The sequence below is a fragment of the Atractosteus spatula genome, chromosome 1, assembly GCF_055471065.1.
Source record: "Atractosteus spatula isolate fAtrSpa1 chromosome 1, fAtrSpa1.hap1, whole genome shotgun sequence".
Lineage (NCBI taxonomy): Eukaryota > Metazoa > Chordata > Actinopteri > Semionotiformes > Lepisosteidae > Atractosteus > Atractosteus spatula.
In genome coordinates this window covers 23,532,326-23,554,297 of record NC_142706.1, presented here as the reverse complement: position 1 = coordinate 23,554,297, position 21,972 = coordinate 23,532,326, and positions in this window count along the sequence as shown.

Here is a 21,972-nt window from a genome sequence, read left to right as displayed (position 1 = left end):
TATGTCCATATCTTCACAAGGGAATCAGTGCGAATTGTAATACTAATTAAATGACTGTAGGCACTTTCCACCCCCTCTGACAGCATTCCTATTCTTAGCTCAGCAGCTTATTACAATATAGGGTGTTCAAACCGTTTTTTATTACACAGTGACACAGCGTCGCGTTGTGAATCTGTTTTTCCATGTTTACAAAGAAAGTGGAATACAGTGATACTATCTGCTATATAGATACATATTTTTAGAAATTTAGACCCTTAAATTAATATCATTATTAATAATAATGATAATAATGATAATCGACCAATGAAAGCTCTGTTGCCCTTCACATGAATGCCTGAAACAGAACCCAGGATTTTACACTGTATTCCCCATTATAAAACGGATAATTCCGGTCCTGAAGTCTGATTGCCCAACATACATTTGAAGTTTTAAGTGTGAAAAGGCAGTTTTTAAAACATAGATTTGTTTAACAGTTTTATCCTTTCCATGTTGTTTTAAAAACAACCACACATTTTTCCTTAAGTATGTATAGTTACATACACAAATATACATACAGTACATACAACAAACCCTCCTGTTTGCTTCAACTGATTTCGGATTTAGCAGACTTTGTATTTAACAGACAAAATCTGCTACAGGGGAATGTGTAAAATCAGAAATACCGGACTTCCACCATGTTAATGGACACAGTACAGTGCAAAAATAATAAAACAATAAAAAATTTAAACATTGTTAAACATTTTTTGTACAAAATACCTTTAAGTCTAAAAAGCGTGAATAACAAAGATGCTCTATAGTGAAGGCCAATAGGTAAAGGGTTATGATGGGTGTTGTTTGTGTTTTGTATGCTTTAGAGCTCTTTAAAAACAATCATTATAAAAAATACACTAAAATGCTAACAATATGTAAAAACATAACTCTATAAAATGCATAAATAATAAAACAGGGTAAAAATAAATATTACATAGGATTAAAATTCAACAATATCAATAATGCCAAATAGGGGTAGGTTAACCAGCGGTACAACTACACGGCGTTGGCATCGGCCCTCCGGAGGCGTTTTGGCAGGAGAGGGGAGGCGCCGGGACTGCTGCGGGCAAGGTTGGCCCAACACTGCTGCCTAGCAGGAGAGCCACTGGGTCCGGTTTCCGCAGACGTGGCCTACTTAGCCCGCCAGGGTTACCCTACTCTCCCGGAGGAGGCCCACCGGGAGATAGCGCTCCAGGCATTCCTCTAGGCCCTGGCACCAACTGAGGTGCAGCGCCACGTGATGCTGGCCACGCCGATCCCCTTGGAGCAGACCCTGGCTCTGGCTGAGCAGACTGATGCCGTATTCGAAGAGACCGGTGGGCACCAACGGAGGGGCGCACAGGGAATCAGATAGGGAGGAGGAGACGGCCAGTGTGGCGATGGTGGGGGAGCAACGACGGCTGGTCATCTGCCACCGCTGTGGGGAGAGGGGACACATCACCCGGGAGTGCCGGGCGCTGGAGCCCCGGGGACTCCGGAGGCTGTCGGGAAACGGGAGCGGGGCGGCCTAAAGGGGGGAAGGCCGCCCTTGAGCGACGCTGCCCCCGCTCTGGAAAGCCAGAAGGAGTGCTTCACCCCACCTGCTGCTATGGGAAGGGTTGGCCACAGCCGGGGCTTATTTCTTCCCTGCCTCATCGAGGGCAGACCCTGCCAGGCCCTCGTCGACACCGGTTCGACCATCACCCTGCTGCGGCCTGGTGTTCCGCTGGGCACCGAGGCAGCCGGACCCCCAGGGCACTCACCGTGCACTTTGGGGTTGCGAGGGTGAAACACCCCTTCTACCTTGCCCCAGTCCGTGAGGACTGTATCCTGGGGTTGGACTGGTTGCAGCAGGTGGGTGGTTGCCTTGACTTGCCCCACCAACTCTCGTCGGCCCAAGTCAAGGCAACCACCGACCTGCTGCAACCCAAAAGTGCATGGTGAGCGCCCTGGGGGTCCGGCTGCCTCGGTGCCCGGCAGGACACCAGGCCGCAGCAGGGTGATGGTCGAACCGGTGTCGACGAGGGCCTGGCAGGGTCTGCCCTTGGTGAGGCAGGGAAGTAATAAGCCAACTCTTCCAACAGCAGGCGGGGTGAAGCGCTCCTTCTGGCTTTCCAGAGCTCTACTTATTATTTTACAAGAGAATGCACCTGACAAGCTTGACAGTATGCTTCTCAAAGCACTTTACAGGATAACAACAACAATAACAACAACAATTTACAAGTTCTGGGAGGAAAAATATGATCAATAATAATAATAATAATAATAAACTTTATTTTATATAGCGCCTGTAGCGGCGAGGCTTAATAATAAGAAAGAATTAAGTGTTCTGAGCCTTCCCAAATGAGGCCCCATTTCTCTGTTCATCTCTGTGGTGCAGCCACAGAGAAACTATTCATGCAAGGTGATAAGGTTTCCTAGGACAGCTCCCAAAGGGGGATGCACTTAGCTAAGCCTGGCTATCATGATCAATGGTCATCCATTGGCGCCTATCTGTCTAGGGAGTGCCAGATGGACATCTGGACTGCATTCCTAAGTGTCAGGAGTAAGTGACTCATATCTCACCTTGATCAACCAATCAGGGACTGGTAGGGCCGAGTAACCCACGTGGGACTCTGATGCCCATGGAACTTTCAGCCAATCAACGAGCTGAAGTTCCTCCAGGTAAAAACAGGCAACACAGAGAGCCGGGGAGATTCAACAAGATTCAAGAGATTCAGTAAGCTTTTGGAGAGGATTCTGTGGACTGTTCTAAAGGGAATTCAAAGGAGAATTCCAGGGCAGGACGGCCCAGGAGCAGAAGGCTCCCAAGGGCAGGACATTCTCGCAGCGCGCCTCCTGACCATCCTGAGACTCAGCCCGGACAACCACGGAACGGCCAGTGTGTCCGAGTGCCAGAACTTTCCTTTGTTTTAAGAGTCTAGAGTGGAGGTTGCCAGAGAGTAACCAGCAGCAGGCCTCGTGAACAGGTCGGAACTGTGGACAGCTGAATCACTATTCAGAACTGGCTCTTCATCAGAAACGAACCGGTCCTCTTCCTGACTTGCTGGGACTCACAGTCATCTTTTCTCCTGTGCACAAACTTTGCTAGTTAAAGCCAACACTAACTAGCTGGTCAGTGAGCATCAGCAGCGCACCGTCGCAAGCCGCACAGCACAGCCTGGCACGGAGCCAGAGAGCGCGGATTGGACAGCAACAGCCTGCAACTGTTTCTTTGTGCCCGCAGGAGATCTGAATCCCCAGAGATTGGATGAGTATTCAACTTCAATGCATTACAGCTCGAGAATTCAATTGTTATCCAAACCAGTTGATATCAATTTAATTCCTAAGAGTTATGTACTTGTTTTGAGTATCTAATGTAGAAGTTATAACCAAGTTCATTTATGAAACGGTCTAAATGAATGATATACTGAACGTATGTCCTCTTGATATATGTAACTCTTTGTAACTGAATGAATATATATCTTTTGTATTCTGATAACCCTCTCAATAAGATCTGTTAGGTTTATATGCATATTCTATGTATTAATAAATGTATCCTCGTGTATTAGTACCTGTGTGTGTGCGTTGTTTGAGTTATGTCGCATGGTTGGACTCTAAAGCCATCAAAAGAATCAACTTTGTGATTTACTGCTACAATTAATAATTGTCTCAGTAAATGCCCAAACCCTACAGAACTGGTGCCTTCAGAGAGCCACTACATTACATTTTGGCTATGGCTATGATTACACGCCTTTAAAGGTGGCTTCTCAAAGTGCTTTACAGGATAACAGCCGATGAAACAACAGTGGCTGGGGATTGAAAATACCTGTGAAACCGGTTTGTTCACAAACAATGTACTGTAGACACAGAGACTCAGTAACAATAGCAATTACTGTAGCAATAGCAAAATAGCAATATTATGGACACACAATTGACTTTTAAAAAAAAACAACTTTTTTTTGACAGCTGGTTTTGTTGACAGCTTGACACAAGTTTATCAGTGAAAAGACCACGGGCATTCTTCCTCCCCCCTACATTCTCAGAGTAGAATAGAATTTATTATTAGCACAATTTATTACAGTGCTAAAGTTAATATTATTGATTACTAATAGTTTATGCTAACACCTAGCTTTCTTAATGCGAGAAGTACTACTGTAAGTAAGTACTGTACAGTAAGTACTTACTGTACTGTACTTAAGTACTACTACTGTAAGCAAGATAAGGAGTAAGGGGTTTTGTAGGGGGGGGTGTGTCTTTCACTGGAAGACTCACCCCCTTCTACTTTGAAAATACCTGTGAAACCGGTTTAATTCATCACAGCCAACACTCCTGCAGAGAGTGATGAAAACTGCGCAGCGCCAGGCGAATGCACATTAATATCTTGGGCTTTTGGGCTCAGGTGGATTTGCACCCTACAGTTCAACCTGCGGTACCGCTGTGTACTGTGCATACAGTACGAACATGTTATTTTGAAATATAAAAAATGTCAGTATACTGTAGTGTCCATAATATTTGCTATTTTAGTTTTTCAAATAAATGTTTTTGTTAAAAGAAAACTCACAACGGACCTCAATCTTATACTGTGAATGAGTCGCAGACTCTGCCAGGCTCCTCAAGAGCCTGACAATTGTGTTAAAAAAGTATTTTTAATTCACCAATGCATTTTTGTTATGGTTTTTACAAATTCAAGACTGAAGTGAATTTATCCAATTAAACAGGATACAATTTAAAATTAAAAAGCTATTGTGAGCTGGGTGCTCTTCAGCAGCAGCGCCGGGCGAAATGCACTATATTAATGTAGGGCTTTCGGGCTCACGTGGGTTTGCGCCCTACACCCTGCGGTACCGCTGTGTACATACAGTACAAACATGTTGTGATATTTAGAAATATAAAAAAATGTCAATAGAGTGTCCATAATATTTATACAGATGCAGCCATTCAAAATGTGTGGGGTACGCCACAGTACAACTCGGTGGGTGTGTCGCATCAAAACGCGGTATGACGCGGTGTAACGTCATACCGGACATTACATGAGATTATGTTAATAGTATCTGGAATCACCTTGTAAAACCGCCAGGAGGAGCCAATAAAGCTTAACCTCTCAGTACAGCATTTGAGCTTTTAAATTTAAACTGTGTATTACAGCATGTTAATCATCAGTCATTAAAAAGTTGGTATATTTTATGAAAGCAAGATTGCTCAGTTGGGCAAAAGTACACAACCTACCTTTTTCATAAATATTTTAATTATACAGAAATATTTTATGCATCAAAGCCTTTACCAAAGATATTAATAATGAATGACCTTGGACATTTAAACTGCGACACTTTTATCATTCAACGAGAGCTCAAAATATCACAAGGATCCTCAAGAGCACAACAAGGACAATAGAAAAAGATATGTATATCAGATACATGAGAATCCAAGCTTTTTTATCTACGCTAAGAAGTAGTCTTTAAAATTTCTTCATCACACAGTGAAGTCAAAATTCCGGGGTGTGCGTATTGTAACGGCCTCGCCCGGTGGTGAGGAGGAGGCTGGGAGTTGTAGCCGGGGAGAGTCTGAGAGTCAGCACGATGACCAGCGGCTGACCCTACCTGTGTAATTAATGTCATAGTAGTTTTAGTGTTCTGTGTAGTCTTATAAGTATATAGCTTGTTGTTAAGTAATTACCACCCTAAAGATGTGTACGTGTTCCGTCAGTCTCCTAATGTGTGTGTTTATCCTGTTTGGTTTTGGTATGGTTGATAAAGAATAAAGCTATCGCTTGGTTCGTTTATCGCGTCTCCACTGGTCCTTTGTCCTGAGAAGAACTTGTAAACGCTACATTGGTGTCAGAAGCGGGCAGGATGGACAAATCGTGGCAGACATTAGCCGATTCTGTCAAGCGCCGGCTGACTCTAAAAGAGACAGAACCCACCGGCAGTGCATATACAGAGCCTGAGCAACTCCTGGGTACGACAGCACAGGCTTGCCGGAGCCGGGGGAAAAATAGGCAGTGGCAGTGGCAGCGGCGGCGGCAGAAGCCTCCGGGGCAGACCAGGCCTGCAAGCCGGGGAGCGAGCATGCCAGATCCTGCCCCCGAGTCGGCTGGGGGGCCAGACAAGGCGGTGGCGGGGGCCGAGCGTTGTGTGGAAGCGAGGACCTCTACCAGCGAAGCTGCGAGGGCTTCGATCAGGACCAGCGGCAGCGGCTCCAGGCGCTACTCTCCCAGAACGAGGACCTCTTCGTCGCAAGAAATGAGGACTGCACCCGCACTGCCCTGGTCCAACACGAAATCAACACCGGGACGCATGGTTCACGCCAAGCAGACTGCCCCCGAGGACAAGATCCGGGAGATGGCCGCAGCGGGGGTGATCAAGCCCTCAGCAATCCCGTGGTCGGCACCAGCTGTACTGGTAAAAAAAAAAAAGACGGTTCATGGAGGTTCTGCATCAACTACCGCAAGCTGAATGAGGTCACCCGGAAAGATTCCTACCTCCTGCTGAGGATAGACGACGCCTTGGACTACATCAACGGGTAGACCTGGTTCAGCTCCCTGGATCTCCGCTGCGGCTACTGGCAGGTACCGCTCGCTCCCTTTCACATGCTCATAAACAATATTAATTTAGGAACATAAACATATTATGTAAACTGTATATTGCTGGTCTTGGTAGTTTAAAGAAAAAATACACACCAGTATTCCATTTCTCCCTAAACATTTTAAGCATCAAAGTCTTACATGTGGTTATTTCAGAAACGTTTTTACGTGCTCCTTCTGAGCATGTTACTGTTTACTGTTACTGACCATATTACCTGCCCTGCCTGCGGGCACTTTTCCTGTCCATGGGGGAGGGTGGACTGTCTTTAATTAGAAGGTTAGCCTATTCTACTCTGAGAATGTAGAGGGGATGGAAAGTGCCCGCAGTCATTTAATTAGTATTACAATTTGCACTGATTCCCTTGCGAAGATCTAGACATAAGAATATTCGTGCGTGGTAAAAAAAAAAGGCATTAAGCACTTAAACTTAATATGGTCAGTAACAGTAAACAGTAACATGCTGTAACAAGATCAGGTAAAGTGGGAAGAAAACGCTTTCAGAAAAAATGTTTCAGGTGTGAAGAACACAGATCCCCAATGCAATTTCAACCAAACTTGTCCCCACACACCTTGCCCCCACTGTGATTAGAATATACACAAAGCACTGAAATCTTTCGAACAGATGATCAGGTGTTTCGCAGACAAAGGCATAGTACGTAATTCAGGCTTTATGAACTCACACCTGGGATTCGATTAATTAGGGTTATTAATTATTAGAGTTCATCAAGCCTGAATTACGTACTATGCCTAAGTCTGCAAAACACCTTTGCTAGTTAATGCTACAGTACTTCACTTTCTCTGGCGTGATTTTTTTAGGCAAAAACCGGGCTAACAGGCTTGTTTTGTGATCTCCTAAGATTGTTAAGCGCAGTGTCAAAATGTTTCCATATGAAAGGATTCATATGAAAGGCAGTGACGTCACCATCCTGAGGCGTGTGTGGCAGATCTGTGATGTGGTTGAGTGTGAATTGTGGTGTGCCTCTGATTGGGGACAAAATACCTGCTGTTCTGTTCTACATACCAAGAAGACAACAGAATGTGATTTTATCTATTCGAAACGTGTATTTTAAACGTTTAATTAAGAAGTAAAAACCTTACAGCATACACAGATTTCTAAACTGATCAGGAGGAAGAAAAATCACCCGTGTTTTGTGCATAAAAAGTGATTAACTATCGAAACCTGTTTTTATAGCTTTTAAAGTTGTGCAATGTCTAAGCAGGAGCACATCATTATATCTTATATATGAAAAATACATAATATAGCACCCAAACAAACGCAAACGTGTCTTTAATAAAATGCTTTTATTCATTCATAATCGGACTCACATAACTCACATTCCTGAATGCCCCCCACCCCGCTTAACAATTTTAGGAAGACAAAGGAAGGAAAATGTCTGTATTCAACAAGTGTCTGAGTCACTGTGTCCGTGCTATATAATAATACCACAATATGTCTTTTATGTGTCTCAAAAACTGACTTGCTTTTACAAAATATATTTACTAATCCTTTCGCCTGGCAATCTACCTGAATGCCCAACTATCTGAGGCAGCGCCACGTGATGCTGGCCACGCCGGCTTCCTCAGAGCAGGCCCTGGCTCTGGCTGAGCAAGCTGATGCCGTATTCGAGGAGACTACATTCTCAGAGTAGAATAGAATTTATTATTAGCACAATTTATTACAGTGCTAAATTTAATATTATTGATTACTAATATTTTATGCTAACACCTAACTTTCTTAACGCGAGAAGTACTACTGTAAGTAAGTACTGTAAGTACTTACTGTACTGTACTTAAGTACTACTGTAAGCAAAAAAATGTTTTTTGGAGGGTTTGGAGTGATTATAAGATGATCTGTCAAAGTGCAATGAAATACAATATGCTGGACAGTATGCTTCTCAAAGCACTTTACAGGATAACAACAACAATAACAACAACAATTTACAAGTTCTGGGAGGAAGAATATTATCAATATGAATAATAATAAACTTTATTTTATATAGCGCCTTTAAAGGTGGTTTCTCAAAGCACTTTACAGGATAACAACTGTGCCATAATCTCTGGTATACGCACACCCCAGAATTCTGCCGCATAGTTTAAATCATTTTCATTTTAAGAAATTATGAAACGCTCGGTTAAAAGCAAGGGAGATTATGTCTGTTATAGTGGACATAAAAACAAGAGTTTGCTGCGGCGTTATTGGAAACCCAATTTTAACAACAAATCACCGGCGTTATATCCTAGAAGACACAGACCGGCGCCAGTGGGAGCATGCCCGGAGCGTAAAAGAAAATGCCTGACGAACTAGGGATTGGACAGTTTCCGAGTGCTTGTACAATCGATGGAAATGTTCAAATAAATGTGCAAAAGAAATAAACATAAAAATCATGTATTCCTTTATCATATTGGCTAGCTAATGTCCTCTCTTTGCTAGTTACTTGTGGCTGTGTTTCTGCGTTGCGTAGCAACGAGTGACTATATTCTCAGGCGGAGGAACGTAAACAGCTTAATTTTCGTGTTAAATAATTTTTTTTAATTAAAATTCATTCTATACAGCAATCGCATATTTGGGGACCGTTTCATAAAACTTTGATGCTTAAAATGTTTAGGGAGAAATGGAAGACTGGTGTGTATTTTTTCTTTAAACTACCAAGATCAGCCATATACAGTACAGTTTACATACAGTAATATGTTTATGTTCCTAAATTAATATTGTTTATAGCCTTCAGATGTGTTATGCTCCTCTTCTTTTTATGCTCAGCTACTAAAAATTCTACTAAAAATTTAATTGTAAAATTCCATAGAAATATTCAATACTAAGCGGATTGAAACGTACACAGTAAAGACATTAAATGATTAAATCTTTCCACGACCGACCAACACACCACGAGTGCCCCTGTCGGTCATTTAGGCCAGCCAATCACGTACCGCGGTATGACGCATTATGACGTGTTAGGACGCTGGGAAATGCCTGCAGTACATGTTTGTACTGCGAACTTTGAATGGCTGCATCTGTATACTGTACTTGAATTTAGGTTGTATGCAAATGCATGTCATACAGGTTTCTTGCAGAACACCAGTTGTACTCCATACATTCAGTAATAAGGCAAAAATCTCCTTAGAATATCTCTTCAATATGTAATATGTTAATACAAATTAGAATGGCATTTTTTCCATACTGTATATTTTGTTCTGTGTTATTTATTAATGGTTTGTGCAATGTAATCCCTACTGGTACAGCTGTCTGGAAACGAGATGATCAATATGTCAGAACCACAGATATATTAATGTATTACCTATTAATATGTGTCACTAGATGCATGCAAATTTCTTTATATAATACGTAATAGTTCCCATATGTGGCTAATGATCAATTTTCCAATCGGTGTAAATATTGATTTTTTTTATTTTAATCTTAATTAAACTTGAGATAGAAACATGTTAAAAAATAAATGCAAAATGTAAATTAAACCTCATCATTTGCACTGTAATTTATTTGACTTTTTCTTTACAATAACATTTCTATAATGATCCAGAATTTCCTCTTTTCTTGTTACTGTTTATGATCTCCAGTACCCTGACACCACATATTATATTATATTATATTATGTTATACTGAAGTTACAATTGTCATTACCAGTCTAGAAATGTCAGCATGCATCCACGAGGAGGTAAAATAACAATAACCAATGATATCACGATTATACGTCACACACATTGGAGTTCATGACAAATGTTTGTAGGAAAATCCTCCAATTTCTTCCAGTTAACAGCATTCTGGGGTATAATTTGCGTACTACACCTCCAATGGAGAAAATGTTTGGTTTATGATAGGCAGGGTCAACATAGTCCAGTGAACCACGAGATTATCAAACACAGTGGTTTAAAGCCAGAAAATATAAAAAAACATTTTCTTATTCACTATCACTATAGATTTGCTTATGTCTCCTGAAACTAATGGTATGGGAGTAGTTAAATAGTCTAATGAAAATGCTTAGAAAAGCCATTGAGCAGAAAAAGGCCTAAACAGAGGGACAAACTTGGTATAGAATTTTAGCGAAGAAGAATACACAGGCCTAGTACAAATAAATCAAATCAAATTAAAGAGGACCTGCAACACTATTTTTATATTTCAGGGTTAGAATGAATTGGCATTGATGAGCATTTCAAACCACAATAAAAGTAAAATTAATTTTGATTCTGTTGTATCAGTTTTTATTTTGGGCTTCTCTGACACTTTTAGGTTATGAAGCTGAAGACTCTTGAAAGAGGAGATTTAATTACTTTATTCATTACGGTGCCAAGTGAGCAGGAAGGGGCTGCATCACATCACAATTCATGGCGAGACCAGGGGTTTGCAAGAACAGGGCGACTTAGAGTACTTACGGTACTTACTCAATAAGTTCATAATTTTGTGTTCAATTAGAAATTTGTAAAATGTTTCTATACCATAAATGAATTTATTTTGTTACTGAGATTTAATAACCGGTCTGAGAAATTTAAAATTTAAAATTATATAAACACCATAGATGAAGAAGCATTTTGAATAACTTTTGTGTACTTATCAGCACACTGTCAAATTGTGTAACATTTTTTCTTTATAAAATTGTTAAACAATGTGACCATATCTATTTAAGCTTTACTAAGAGGTTCTGTTATAATTAATATTTATTGTCATTTCCTATTATACTGCATATGTCTGAATGCCTTGAGCAAAAATATCATTATTGTCAACATTTTTCTTATTATTTGTTTTTTGTTTTAGAAACACATTTTCACTTTAAATAATAGCTTGAAGCAGACATTTATTTAAATAATGCACCTGTTCTAAGTGTACTTTGGCTTCCTAAAAATGAATTAATTAGCACAAAGGGCAGCTTCCTCTTAATTCTTGCAATAGAATGTGTATGAAAGGCAACAGTTTCGCTCTAAGCTTAATTAAAATGGAAAAAAAAGCTTTCCAATTAATCTGTTTTTCCATTGAATGGCATAGCACAATTTAAGTTGACAGGTGCAACAGGATAATTAACATTTTACATTGAAGTTTTTTTTTAAGCTTGGATCAAACTCCAAACTTAGTCAGCATAATATTGCTGCAAATTAATGCTGTTTTAGTTTTAGAAAAATTGTACAGAGGAAATTGTAAAGACTTCCTTTGGCTTTTTTACATAAATAATTGCACTTTATTTTAAATAACCTTTACTATCATCATTTGAGTTTTGCTTTAATTTGATTATTAAATGGACATTTTATAAATTATAATTTTAGGAATAATTATTTTCATGTCAAGCTGCAAATATAATGTTTATATAACTGCAAATATTTTTTTTGATGTGCTCTTATTTCAAGTATTTAAGTTGTGACATACTCGTGAGCTGGGGTGCTGTAGTCATCTTTGATATAGACTTTACTCAGGACAACAAACACAGAAATGCAACCATAAGGTACAAACCAGTACTCTGATTTACAGTTTGAGAAAAATATATCTCAAATTCACTCATAAATAGTGCCTTTCACATACCACAAGGTTCAAGACACTTTATCCAGAGTTAAATCTGACTCCTAAAAATAAAACATAAAAAATCAGCAAAATTAACTAAAAATTATCTTATCTTCTTTTAGTAAGTGTAGGAGTTTTGTGAATTTACTGGGGCAATTGATTAATTGTAGCAGTAATCACGAGGTGATTCGTTATGGCTACTAGACAATCAATCATCAGAACAACCAGCAACGCACACACAGATTCGATACACAAGATACATTTATTGAACATAAATTGTGGAGAAAACATATATTAGTCTACCTGGATATAGATGGCAGATCTTACTGTGAGGGATATAAAAAATGTAAGGTATATAATCAAGAAGACATTCAAACACGAAGAAAATATAACAGAGAATATACTTTAGTATATCATTTAGCTATACCATATCGTTAATCAGTCTCATTAAGCATTGTTACAATATACTCGAAAGTAAATAAATTACTCATGAGTTAAATTGATAACAACTTGTGTTGAGGTAACAATTAAATTCTCGAGATTCAATGTAGAACATTGGATTTACTTGGATTTGGATTTCCCGGCATGAACACCAAAGCCAGCAGGCAGGCTCTGTTGCAAACTCTGTCGCAGCGGTCGTCCAATAGGCATCATCCCGGCGTCCCATGGCTACCGGCCAATGAATCGAGGTGCAGCTCGGAGTAGGATGGAGGGAGGAATCTAACTGCGGTGCACAGTGCAGTTTTCCCCCAGGGGGTCTACAAGTATTCCAACTGACTAGTAGTAAGTCTCTATGCACAGAGAGTGGCCACGGGTCCTCACAATCCCCTCTTTAGACGGGAAGAAGACTGGTTCATTCCCCGTCAAGTGCTGCTTCAAAATAAAGCTATCCAGATTGTCAACAAGGGTCCAACTGTAGGCTTTGGTTGATCAAGCGGAGCATTCAGATTGGTAATTGCAGAATTCTGTCTGAGTACGTATGGGATCCTTGGCCTCGCGCTTAGAACAAAGTCCATATCCCGGTGCAGACAACACCATCAGTCACGTGATTGTCTCTGAAGGTATGCGAAAACGGCCGAGGAGAGCAAAAACCTGAGCTTGTGCCACTTTTTTAATCAAAACTCAGATGTGCGATGTTTTGTTGAGAGTTTGGTGGACATAAGAGACCCATGTGGGTCTCTTTTAATGTGTCAGAATTTAACAAAGTATACCTATTTTATTTCTTTCTTCTTCATATTTTCTCTTGAATTAAAAGCAAGCTTTATTATACATACTTATGAATAATCCTTTTCTAAAAGCCTTAGAGAATATACCCCCAAATTACGGTCTCTCAGTCCAGCCTCCCTGTGGCAAAAGTTTACTTGAATCCAAAAATTTTAGTTTAATACAGTTCAGTTGGTATCACAGATGCACTGGTCCCCTAGAAAACAAATTCTGAATGTCGATATTGGTATTCATCCAGTATCAGTAATTCTCATGAAGATTACAGCAAATTGGAGCCTATCCTAAATGGGGATATAAGTTGCATTGAGGGACAGACAGCACAATACTGCTGTCCTCTTTAAGAGGAAAGCAATCCATCTGCGGACAACATAAAAAGAAATAATACAAATCAGACAGTCAAGCCTAGCATGTCACTAAGAGTTGGGCTAAAAACAGAAAACCTGGAGATATTATACATGGATATGGGGAGGTAGAAGACCAATGACATAATCAAGTTCAAGACCTTTAAGACCATAAGACCAGCAGCACTTATCATCATGTCTCTCACCTTTTTTATTATGTTTATGCCGATGATGATATAATATATATAAAATTAGTTTGACAGGGTTTTTGGATTTGCATATGGAAAAATAGAAATCAAACAAAGAGTAATCTCTTAAAAATTCAATGAAAAGATGCATTTATTCAGATAACATCAGAATAAGATCAATAAATTCTATCATATTTTTGTTACAGTCTTTAAAGTAAATATTTATAAATATTGTTACGACTTTAGGCTAGGTATTCACTCTGTTTTAGGATCCAGAAATCCAACAGTGACTGTTATTTCAATTCTGACATCAAAGTCGCATCAGATGATAACTCGAGCAACTTCTCTTGTTCATTAGTGAAAAAACAACTAGCAGTGGTTTTTACATTAGTGGTTTAAAATTTCTACAGTATATGTTTTCCCCACTAAGTTATTGACATTCAAATATCATGTCTCAAAAATAAATAGGTATATAAATGATAAAGTGAAGGTTATGAAAAACATTCACAGATCAACCTTAACATAATGCAAGAAGGTTGACAACTCCAGGTGGTTTTGTTAAGATGCCATTAAAGTTGCAAAATTCTAACTTCGCACCAATGTGTTCTTGGCAGACTATAAAATTGAGGACAATTTCAATTGTTTGATTTGAGTCTGATTACAAAGGGTGCAGTGTCACAGAGATGAGCACCTTTGCAAGATAATGCAAGGAAATTAAGGTTGATCAATTAACAGTCTGGGCCGAATATTAATTGCTTGCATCCTGCTCGTCTTGTTCCTTGGACAAAAGGAATTGTTTTTGCATAAGAAGGTTCAGCATTCCTACAAGAGAATGGTACAACTCATTGTTGGGAAGGATCCAAAGTTTGGAGACATTGTCAAAGATGCAGGAGCAGGAGACAGCAGGAGCAGAAGCACACCATGCCTGCTGTCTCTGAACAGCCCACCACCTCCTGAAGAGTGCCTGGTTCTGCCATGGATGTAACAGTACCCAGCTGAATGCATGTCACACTGGCTCAGGATAGGCCATCCCCGCCTCTCTGCTCACCACTGCCCATGAATTTGGAGGTGCTGCCCCCGGCCCTCAGGAAACACCATCAACAAGGACCATGTCTGAGCAAAATTCACAGATACCAAGACCACATACAATTCTCCTAGATTGAGAGAGGTGAAGAGAGGTGTGAAGTCAAAACCTGCAAATGAATAGAGAGGATTAGAAGGAAACAAGTATGTCATTGAGAGAAAGGGGAAGGTGTGAACCTAGTTTCAGGATAACTTTGGTTTTGGATGTCTTTCTGCAATAGTAGTTAAGAAACCCTTCTTTGAGAATGTAGATGGCAAGATCATTATGATCATGGCCGATAGAGATGAAATAAGGAAACCACAAACATAACTTTTAGCACATCATTTGTGCGATTAATGGTGGTCCAACTAATTTTTTATTCTGATACTGTAAGTCTATTTAAAATGGAACAGGAAATATTTCCTTCACAACATGTAATGAAGTTAAGGCCATCTGAATCAAATATGTGAACAGACTACAATTCCCAAAATAAAACACATGAGAAACACATGAAGTTACATCCAGATAACCAAACAGTACCGTACAGTATATCAACTACAGTATATTACTGATTAGTACTGATCTAAATATAGAACAACGCCTGGCCTCTGTTTTGTTTTTTTTTACTCTATGCGTTGATTTGGTTCTAAATGCAGTATTATACAGATGCAGCCATTCAAAGTGCGCGTTACAGACACGTACCGCAGGTGGCGTCGCGCATTGTGATGCAAGATGACGCTCGGTACCGCGGTACGTGATTCGTTGACCGACAGGGGGCACTCGTGGTCCGTTGGTCTGTCGTAGAAAGACTTACAGTAAATGTCTTTGCTGTGCCCGTTGTAGATATTGAATTTTACCACTGAAGGGAAATCTTAGTAGCTGAGCATAAAAAGAATAGGAGCATACTGTAACGCGTGTGAAGGCCATAAACGATATTAATTTTGGAACATAAACATACAGTATATGGCTGGTCTTGGTACTTTAAAGAAAAAATACACACCAGTATTCCATTTCTCCCTAAACATTTTAAGCATCGAAGTCTTTAACTAAAGAGATACCGGAGTCAACAAGCATACTTTTAGAATTTGATTAAAAGGGAATATAATATGGAATCTCGTATCTAACAAAATTAATAACGATATAATTATATTCATGTACCGCAACACAAGAATAGTACACGCTGTACATTGTCTGTCGATAATGTTTCTGTAGTGCTTTTTCAGACCTCTGCATGTGACTGCACCGGTGGCGCTGTGGGTTAGGTTCCTGACTCCCATGTCACACGGTCTGTGATCGAATCCCATGGAACTATGACTATTTTTTAACAAACATTTCTTTGAAAAAATGAAACATTTCCCTTGGTCAGAGATTAAATAAAACCTCACTCGCACCAAACAAATTTATATTTCTAAATATCACAACATGATCAAATTTAAGTCTTTTTAATAACAATGAATAGTCACCTATGCGTTACAAAATAAACATTTATATTGATTTGAATCGCGTTTTGATTTAAATCGTAAACGCGTGTTTAAATATATGTGTTTAAAGGCGATATACTGTATAAAAGCGCTGATTCTTATGGAATGTGTTCCGCCGGGGATTCAAAAAATTTATTTTTTTTAATCGCGTATCTAAGGAAAATTGCAGTATAACTTTGTTCATGCACATCATTATACAGTATCTCATTTTGTATTTCTATAAAAAAAATCATTTGCCCAGCCACTATTGTTGTTAAACTAAAATTTTATTGTTATTGTATTGCACAGCTTTCTCACCACTTAGATTACTTTTTGAAACCATCCTTACACAAAGCAGAAACTGATTGTATTTTCCGATGACATACTGTACAAGTGCAAAGATTACAGATTTTAATCGTCTTTTTTCTGAACCAGGGAAAATCTGATCAGGTTTCTCTATAACAATAATAAAAAACTTTATTTTACATATCACCTTTAAAAGTGGCATCTCAAAACAATACAGTAGATGTAAACCACAGATTACAAGTTAAATACCCTTAATCGTTTATTAAATTTAATCGTCTTTTTTCTGAACTGGTTTCACAGCGAAAGACACCTCCCCCCCTCAAAAACCCAGTAAGTACAGTGCTAGTTAAGAAAGGCTCGGCTCCTCAATGAAATCGCTTTAACATGCTAATACGTTGGTGTAACAGTCCAGGCGTGGCAAGCTTCTAATTTCAACCCGACCACGGCAAAAGGAACCCTTCTTTCATTTGAAGACAATGAACATAATTTAGCCCTGAATGAATTAATAGCAAACATGGTTTACATAAAAGACATTTTTCCAAGAAAGTTTAGCCTTTGTCACTAATGAAACCACTAAATAAAGACATAAATATAAAAATCTTAAGATTTTTAAAATACATGACTTTGCTAAAATTTATTTGAAAATAAAAACGATTACAAACGCCAGGGGAGAGAGAGAACAGGGGAGGGATGTTGGTTTTGCATAAGGGGCGGGGCTACGGAAATGAGGTCTGTTTGGGAATGTGGAGTTACATGTTCTGGCTGTTTGTGAATTATCGTTGTTGAGTATGGAGTATTGAGGTATTGATTTTGTGTAATGCTTTATGTTGAAAATTGAGGTGGATTTTGTTTATGATAAAGAGGATAAACTGGGATGGGAGGAGGGTTTGGTTTTGCATAAGGGGCGGGATTATGATAATTGGAGGAATTTGCGAGAGTATAATGGTTTGATATATTTGATTTTGTATTGTGGTTGTTATCTATGTTTTTGGTTGGTATTATGTTTATATGGTTGTTTTTGTTGGTTGGTTGTTATTATGGTTATTAATAATACGATCTATAGTTGAAATCTGAGCCTAAATAAAAAGAAAAAGCAAGTGATTAGGTTTATGAGCAATCTAATTACTTATTCGTTTAAAACGCTATATAAAATAAAGTTTATTATTAATTTGCTGGACAGAGCGGTGAACATTATTATGCATAAGACAAAGATAACGATCCTGATCAGTTTAGAAATCTGTGTACGCTGTAAGGTTTTTACTTCTTAAACTTTTAAAATACACGTTTCGAGTAGAAAGAAATCCTCTTCCTGGTACAGTCGCATGAAGAGAGAGGCGAAACAGCCCTACACAGCCCTGTCGCAGTACACGAATATAATCATATCGTTATTAAATTCTTTAGATACGCGATTCCATATTATATTAGCAGAAAAGCTTAAAACTACCACTTTTTCACACGCTATTTCACATGTTAGTTAAATACTTCGATGCTTAAAATGTTTAGGGAGAAATGGAATACCGGTGTGTATTTTTCCTTTAAAGTACCGATTCCTGGAATCTGACTGGGTGACACCCTTCTGAAGTGGTTCCATAAGATCTGGTATACGGAAAAGAAAGCGTTGATAAAAAAGCCTGGATTCCCATGTATCTCAGAGAGCGAGTGATCAGAAAAAGGAACAGCTGTTACACCCAGGTTTTACGCTCTCTCTCTCTGTTGAATGAATGAAAGCATTTTATTAAAAACGCGTTTGCGTTTGTCTGGGTATTTACCTTGTAATCTGTGGTTTACATCTACTGTATTGTTTTGAGATGCCACTTTTAAAGGTGATATGTAAAATAAAGTTTTTTATTATTGTTATAGAGAAACATGATCAGATTTTCCCTGGTTCAGAAAAAAGACTATTAAAATCTGTAATCTTCCCACTTGTATGTCATCGGACATTAACCAGTACAACCCCCCTCTCTGCCGGAGTGCTGGCTGTGACGAATTAAACCGGTTTCACAGGTATTTTCAAAGTAGGAAGTACAGTGTTAACTAGTAGCTAGGCTCCTCAATGAAATCGCTTTAACATGCTAATGCGTTGGTGTAACAGTCCGGGCGTGGCAAGCTTCTAATGTCAACTCGACTCGATTGGAAGACAATGAACGTATTTTAGCCCTAAATGAATTAATAGCAAACATGGTTTACATAAAAGACATTTTTCCAAGAAAGTTTATAATAATACGATCTATAGTTGAAATCTGAGCCTAAATATAAAGGAAAAGCATTTTCAGAGAGCAATCACGCTGTGTTTATGTAGAAAAAGCGATTAGGTTTATGAGCAATCTAATTACCTATTCGCTTAAAACGCTATATAAAATAAAGTTTATTTAAAGATGAATGATAAGTGTCGCAGTTTAAATAATTTTCGTAGTAGGGCTTGGACAGATTCCAAGTGCATTTTTGCAATTTACGTTGCATTGTCCAATGTGCTGCTGTAATACAGTTTAGAATACAGTAAGTCTAAGCTGTATCAGCTTTATTTATGGGTTGCAATTTAGAAAAAGTCAAAAACCGCACTCAAAATGCAATTTAGAGCTTTCTGGCAAGAGGAGACACCCAAATTAATAATGTAACATGCCACTGTTTGTGCATGAACAAAGTTATACTGCAATTTTCCTTAGATACGCGATTAAAAAAAATAAATTTTTTGAATCCCCGGCGGAACACATTCCATAAGAATCAGCGCTTTTATACAGTATATCGCCTTTAAACACATATATTTAAACACGCGTTTACAATTTAAATCAAAACGCGATTCAAATCAATATAAATGTTTATTTTGTAACGCATAGGTGACTATTCATTGTTATTAAAAAGACTTAAATTTGATCATGTTGTGATATTTAGAAATATAAATTTGTTTGGTGCGAGTGAGGTTTTATTTAATTTCTGACCAAGGGAAATGTTTCATTTTTTCAAAGAAATGTTTGTTAAAAAATAAAGTCATAGTTCCATGGGATTCGATCACAGACCATGTGACATGGGAGTCAGGAAACTAACCCACAGCACCACCGGCGCAGTCACATGCAGTGTGCTGAAAAAGCACTACAGAAACATCATTGACAGACAATGTACAGATTTGATAAAGCTATAAAATAATGTAATTAGGCACAGAACAAGTTTACAGCACAGTACAATAATAAATGCTGACCATGACTTTAGAAGCATAAATTACCTTACACTCAATTTAAACACAAGCTGTCTTTAGCCCTCTAAGCTGGTTCATACAGAAATGTAGAGAACCAGGCTCAGAACACATAGCTTCATTAGCGAATACATATGCAGGACAACTAGAGAAGACGTTTTACAGAGGATGGATTTTTAGAAACATCCCATCAGTGACATCACTGAAGTCAACTCCTACTGTAGTTAACTGTCGTGTGGATAGTTTCACAAGAATCAGACAAAGGTTTAAGCATCGCTTGTTCTAGATAAAACTGCAAAAAAAAAAACACCAACCCATAATATACTTCTTTGCGGCTCTGTTTGCCCAAATCATATATTCACAACGTGAAATTAGAAAATAATATTACGTAACCAAAATCCGCAATATGGAAACAGAACCTGTGTAATTGTTGACAGATGATGTTCTTGTAACATTTTTACAAGACGAACTACAACATTTAAAAAATGACTTGTATGTACTTGATATCTCTAATCAATCCATGGCGATATAGTTAAAGCAGTCCCCGCACAAACCGAAACTAAAACGCCCTGGGCATACCGTTTCGCGCTTCTTATCAGTTGCTCAAAAGTAATTTGACCGTATGAAATGCATAATATAAACCTAGAAACATATACAGTACGTGAGCAGTATTTACGTAGTATCGGTGTCAAGACATACCTCTCAAATACTGTAAATCAAGTTAAAAATATCTCAAGACCGATTCTGGTCATAATGAAACCATGTTTCGTGTATGTTTTCTTTAAAGTACCGAGACCAGCCATATACTGTATGTTTATCTTCCAAAATTAATATCGTTTATGGCCTTCACACGCGTTGCAGTATGCTCCTATTCTTTTTATGCTCAGGCACTAAGATTTCCCTTCAGTGGTAAAATTCCATATAAATATTCAATACTTAAACAGGCACAGTTAAGGCATTAAATATACATATACATACTGTATACAGTACAGTTTGCATACGGTAATATGTTTATGTTCCTAAATCAATCTCTTTTATGAGCATGTGAAAGGCATGGTGAATCGATTCTCAAAAATTACTGTACTTTGCATGATTGGAAAAAAATGCGTGATTGCGAAATGCTGTGGTGTTACTTTTACAAAGACGGGCAATGAAAAAAAGAATGTGGACCAGGGTAATACTTTGAGTTTACAGCTTGTCCAAGGTCATTTATTATTAATACTATTAGTAATATCTTCGTTAAAGACTTTGATGGCTACAGCTCAAACATGAGAGGTTGAGCTTTATTAGCTCCACCTTGCAGAAATTCCGGATACTATTATTTTGTTAGCGGTATTTACCGGTAACTTGCAGTATTTACCGATAACTCGCGGTAGACTGCGTACAGCGTACCGGAAAATAATGCGGTATCGCCTGTGCATTTTGAATGGCTGCATCTGTATACTGTACAGTATGATACTTATAGGTTATAATTCCACTACAGTATGTGTATAATATATTTTTATTATGAAAATATTAATTAAAACTATATTTTTCATTATTATTTGTTACTTAAACAAGCATTAAGTCAAGATATAAATTATTTTACAGTGTATGTAAACGTGCAAATAACACATCTCGTTCACAACATGCTATAACAGCATTCTTTTTTTATATATCCGACAGTGTAATCTTGCTTTGTGAAACAGCCCAGCATTTATTTTTAATATTAATTATTTTTTTTAAATACTGTGATATATGAAGTTAATATAAATGTCAATATATTAAACTGTAAAAGATTATCCCCAAGGGGCCAGGCATTATCTAGGAATCAAATGATTTTCCTCATGGCAAGCAAGAATTCTACCAATGAACTGCCAATGCATTAATGGATAAATGTACTGAACTGCAAGGTTTTGCACAAAGACAATTCTAAATACAAAATGGGAAGTACTTTGCTACAAGATGCTTCAAATTAAAAAGTTTTAGGTTTTTATGTTGGTACATCATTTGCATCCTCTTGCCAATAAGGGGAAACAATACAGGTAAAGAAATGGTTAGGATACATATAGACACAGCCATTTAAAGTGCACAAGGTGTCATATGGTATATCACAATAACTGTTGCGGTGTAGCTAACAGTACCGAATAACACTT